This window comes from Vicia villosa, linkage group LG2, assembly GCF_029867415.1.
Source record: "Vicia villosa cultivar HV-30 ecotype Madison, WI linkage group LG2, Vvil1.0, whole genome shotgun sequence".
Classification (NCBI taxonomy): Eukaryota; Viridiplantae; Streptophyta; class Magnoliopsida; order Fabales; family Fabaceae; genus Vicia; species Vicia villosa.
The window spans coordinates 3,836,631-3,842,630 of record NC_081181.1 but is presented as its reverse complement, the minus strand read 5'-3'; positions in this window follow the sequence as shown (position 1 = coordinate 3,842,630).

Genomic DNA, 6,000 nt, shown 5'->3' with positions numbered 1-6,000 from the left:
TGATGGTGGTTCTGGTTCTATGGTAGGGATTTGGAATGGTGAGCTATATGTTCATAATTGGTAGTTCTAATCTTATATCTGGAATGAGGTGAATCTGATGTTCATGACTGGTACCACATACAAATGCATTGAGTCACATTTGTATCACATGTGTCGATGTGAATTGCATTTGGTGTGTTTGTGTGCTAATTATATAAATTGAAACTTTGTGGATAATTGTGATTGAATTACTTGTTATCTTAGGCTAATTGGGCTATGTCAGATATGCAATCGTGTGATATGTATTTATGAGTTATTGAATACATGTATACTTGAAGTGTGTAGGATTCGATATTGTATATGTTATACTTTACTCATTATTATATATTTCCATAATGATGTGAATTCGCATCCTTCTGTTAAAATGATGTTTTGTACGACATCGCTAAAATACCGAGGAGTAGAGGTGTTTGTTGCTTTCGAGAATTTATACATTACTCTTATATATATAATCTAATAATCTTAACTGTACAAAATTATTCTTACTAAAATTGGTAAAAAATATTTTTTACCTTTGAAATATTTTTATGCTAAAGACTATCGTAAAAGATATCCTTCAATAAATATTTCATTAAAAAAATTTGATTTTATAAATTTAATATTTTAATATTTTTTTATACTATAATTTAATTTTTTATTTGTAAAAAAATAATTAATATTGAAAGTTTTGCCCTTAATTTATATTATATATTTAAGGAAAATTTCAAATTAAAACTATTTCCTTTTATTGAGTCAATTTTTTAGTTTATCAATATGTAGAAAAACAAAATAACTTTTACCTATAAAAATAAAATTAACGTAATAATTTTTAATTTTTTTCTTTGTTGGTCAAAGAATTAAAAATATTTTCTATTTAAATTATCAATGTTAATAGGATTGAAGATGGAAAAATAATCTAAATTCTAAATAGAGCTCTAGAAATTGAGATAAGGGTGACACACATAATTGCACAAATATATAGATCAACTTTCTCCCATATCAATACTCTCTCGTCTTAATTATTTTGACTTCCATGATACATCTACAGAGAGCAAAAAATGAGAGATCTTGAGAGAAATTCTGTAGAAAGAAGTAGCTGAGCATGAACACTTAATTGAAGAAATATGAAGACATGCATCAAAAGATACAAGAGGCAACACATACTCTGTATGTGATAAGCAACAGTGCTGATATACACTGATCATATGCCTGTACAATACAAGAGAGAGAGAGAGAGAGAGAGAGAGAGAGAGAGAGAGAGAGAGAGAGAGAGAGAGAGAGAGAGAGAGAGAGAGAGAGATGTGTGAGAAAGCAAACACACATCAGAAGATACACAAAAGGCAACGCATACTATGTATGTGATCATCCACAGTGTTGTTATATACTAATCACATGCCTATATGATGGAAATGGAGAGCATGAACGTGAAAGCTGATGAACTAATTCAACTGCTCCATTAAGAGGCAACATACACTATATGTATGATGATTAAATGTTTAAATACACATCATATGCCTACCATGAAGAATCTCTCGGAGGATGAAGAAGAAAACCTGAATGCTATGCAGAATGCTCCATTGAGGAGATATGAAGACATCCAAGAATACCTGATCAAGCATTAAATTGATCATGTTGAAAGACAAAGGGAACTGAATACACTAAGTTGTTGCTTGTAGAGTATTTAATGTTTACTGATGTTAATCAATGTGTTATTAGCTGATATCAGCTTAATGATCAGTATTGAAGAAGAAGATGAAGATCAAGACAGAAGCAATCAACATAAGAGTTGCTGCTCTTTATCTGCTTTCAGAAGAAGAAGATATCATCCAGAAGTTCAAGAATAGAAGACTACTAGATTATGTATTATTCTTGTAATTAATTGTAAAACACATAGACTTGTGACTCAAAGTGTGTTATTTCTTAGGAATCTTCTATAAAAGTGTTAATGCTCCAGAAGTGACTTCTAGTCAGTGAGTCATAAACAGATATACTTAACGTAGGAAAATATCTGCTTAAACAAGAAGCACTCATGTAATCTCCAGAAGATGCCTTGAGCGACCAATTAAGATCAGAAGCTTGAGAAGACAATTGGCTGCAGTCATTGTGGAAATCTCTTGGAGACTAAGTGAAGGTCAGGAGTCAATGGATATTATATCTCGTGGAGATCACTAAACAGTCCATTGCAGTCAGTCAAAGCAGGTAGCTGTGCATGGAGTTAGTCACAAAAGAAAGAAAAGACGTTAAAAGAAAGAGATTTTAATTGATAAAGAACACATTCAATCCCCCTTTCTTGTGTTTTTCTCCACCTTCATTTGGTATCAGAGCATGGCTCTGTATTGATCTCAAGATCAAACACTTAACAATGTAGAGAGATCCAGAAGGAGAAAAACATCACTGAGTTGAAAATCAATGTCATATTCCAACACTCAGTATAATCAGAAGATATCAAGGCTAGATCTCAAGACTCTGAACGTGTCATCTACATATCAAAAGGAGTTTGAAATCAACAAAAGAATATTCGACAAAGCTCAAAACATCAGAAAGAAGAATATGTGCTAAATGGAAATACTCAAAGATGAATAAGCGTAGCTGACTCATGACAAGTGGTCGTCTCAGACTCATTAGCGTCAATCAGAGGAAGAAGATAAGGAAGAACAAGATTGTAAGATCGAAGACTCTGAAGCAAGGAAAGGCAAAACATCTGCTCAAACGAAGACATTCAAAATCAGGAGATAAACAAGCAAAGTTGACTCAAGCCAGATTGATCGAGCCCATTCAGTCAAGATCAAGTCAATAAATGAAGACACTTCAAGACAAAGATCAGAAGAAGAAGAAAAAGACAGAGGTAGCCTTATTCAGAAGGCGAACCAAGATAAAAATGAATGTGTCTTTTACTTTTTGTACTATTCGTTTTAACTTAGAACATTCAAGCAAAAGCTCTTCAGAACTGTACTGAGACCAGTCAGAAGTTTTGATGACACACAAAAGTTAAAATTAACATCTCATTGGTTATGTAGTTCTACTTTCACATGCTTCCACAACATCAAAAGCATAATCCAATAGATGATAAAACAAAAGAAAGAAAAGACGTTAAAAAGAAAGGGATTTTAATTGATAAAGAACACAATTCAATCCCCCCTTTCTTGTGTTTTTCTCCACCTTCATATATTATTAAACTTGAACCTATAAATCCTCTTGTATTCTTATCCTTAGTTTGGAGACATAGGATATTATGATCAGAGATGCTTGAGTTCATTTTAATACGAGGAGTGTCCATGTTCCCAGTTAGCCATTCCAAATTTCCTAGTGCTCTATCAATTCTAGAGTACATAGGAGCATCCACTTTCTTGTTGGTCCATGTTAAGTAGTCTCCAATGATGACTTTTTCATACAGCCCCCTCACATTCCAAGAGAGTATCATGTGACCTCGTGATGAAGCACTAAGGTCTCATTCAAAAGCCTTAATGCATCAAATACATTAGCACATTTGATAACTCCTAAAGTTTCTTCTATCTCCACATCTTTCTCGTTGCCTTTTTTTGCTTTCCCACTTTCCTTTATCCTCAGTTCTAATTTCTCCATTTGCAGGGTGTATGATACCTTCCTCTTCCTTCTTGTATAGTGGTATATTCTTTGGTTTCCATTGTTGGAGGTTTCTCTTCTTAGGTGTCTTTTCAGAGGTATGCCAAGCTCTTTGACACTTCTCACAGTAGACATGTAGCCATTCATATGTCACTTTTTGTTTCATCTTGCTCCCTGCATCATCACGTATTGTGATCTCTTTTGTCAATTCTTATGTAATGTCCACTTCCACAAGGATTATAGCATAAAAGGTGCGTAGTTTGTTTGATGTGCATTAATTTGTTGCAACAAGTGTCCCCAATGCACTTTCAATCTTTCTCAAGCTCCTAGCCCCCAATAAGTGGAGTGGTAGCTAAGGAAATTTCACCCAGATAGGAAGAGTTCTGAGCATATTTATCTTCAAATTAAAGTTTGGCTTCCAATTTCATAGCAGCATCGGCATATTCTGGATTGTATATGGTCCTTTCATCAAGATTGCTTCCTTCTCTTGGAATTAATGGAATCGAAGGATGAAGAAACCTTCCTCATTGTAATACATATCTAGTAGTTTCACGAAGTTCCAAGTCTTAATCATGAAGTTCTTAACATTGTGCATACTGAGATTACCTCCAAGCACATACATGATAAACGTTGATTTCCATAACTTGACCTCCTCAGCAATGTCTCCTTCATCTATTTCAACTTTAATCTCTCCATCAACTACTTTTGGTGCTATGAATTTGATTTCCACGTCGTTTGATGGGTTGCGAATACCACTGATAACGTCAGTTCGTAGCTTCTTCTCCTCGTTTTGATTTCCCCATTACCCTCTTCTAAGGTTTCTGCTCCTTTTGTGATAATATTTTGCACTATTTCTCCATCCCTTGTTTCCTCAGGTTGGTTACTCTCCACTTCATCATCTTCCTCTGTCATGTGAATCGTATAACTCTCTGTCACGGTGTTCGATGGTTTTAATTTCGGTCTTCCTCTACCTTTCTCGATTACCCCCTTGATTCACCGTTTTAGTACTTAATTGTGATTCCTAATTCGAAAACTAGGAGTTTAAAACACAAATTAAACACCAAAGTCACTGAATCCCCAGGAAAAAACCCTAGCGCTGCCGCACCTGAAAATCGTTTCCACCGTCCGCGGCCCTCACCGAAAATCGCCAGAGCCCATAATATAATATACATTATTATAATCTAATAATCATAACTATAAAAAATTATTCTTTTTCTAAAAACATAAAAAAAATTACCTTTAATTTGAAATGGTTTTATGGGTCAATATTATCTTGACACATTTTTTAAAAATTTATAATAGATTGACGTAAATTAATAGCTTGACTAATACGGATTTCTAAAATTATGGCAATGTTTTTGAATTAATTTTAATTTTAGAAAAAAATTAATTTTTATCCATTTAATATTTTAATATTTTCCCTTTATTATAATTTACCTTTTTATTCAAAAAGTAATTAATTAATTTGGAAACTTTTGCCCTTAACTTATATTATATATCTAGGAAAAATTTAAATATATAATTGTATCCTTTTATTGAGTCAATTTTTTTATTTATCAATATATAGAAAAAGAATATAAATTTTACTATAAAAATAAAATTAACACAATAATTTTTTTAATTTTTTTCTTTGTTGGTCAACGAGTTAAAATATTTTCCATTTAAATTATCAATATTAATAAAGTTAAAGATGGAGAAAAAACTTAAATTTTAAATAATTGAACTCTAGAAATTAAGATAAGGGCGACACACATAATAACATTAATATATAGGTCAACTTTTTCCAATGTCAATACTCTTTCATCATAATTATTTTGACTTTCGTTTTATCCATGGAATTTAAGAAAAAGTTATCTTCACCTATTTCTCCTTCTTCTCCTCCCGAATCTCCAGACGGAGATATTGATAGGATGATGAGATATTTTTATGTCCCCAGTCCATTCAAGAGGACACACACAAATTTGCTATCTAATAATAATTTTTCATCTTCCACGGCTACCAACACTTTCACTAGCCATGCATCTGGAATCCTGAAATCAATGCATATGCTTGAAGTCCAATTTGGAAGTTCACATGCATCCTTGAGTAATAATAATATTGAAGATCTCATCAACGTGAACGACATGGCGATGAATGCATCTACAGATTCTTCTCATCCCAATCTTCAGGGATGTTTGTCATCTCATTCACAAGGGTTGTTATCACAAACAATAAACGTTAATGTTGCTCATGGTAACGATATTATAGTTGGTAACAAAAAGAATAGAAAAAGGAAGAAGATTAGTGAAAATTTTGATGATGGCAGAATCCACAGTCTACCATGCAAGAAATATGGACCATACACATGTCCAAAGTGCTACGAAGTATTCAATACATCCCAAAAATTTGCTAGTCATGTGG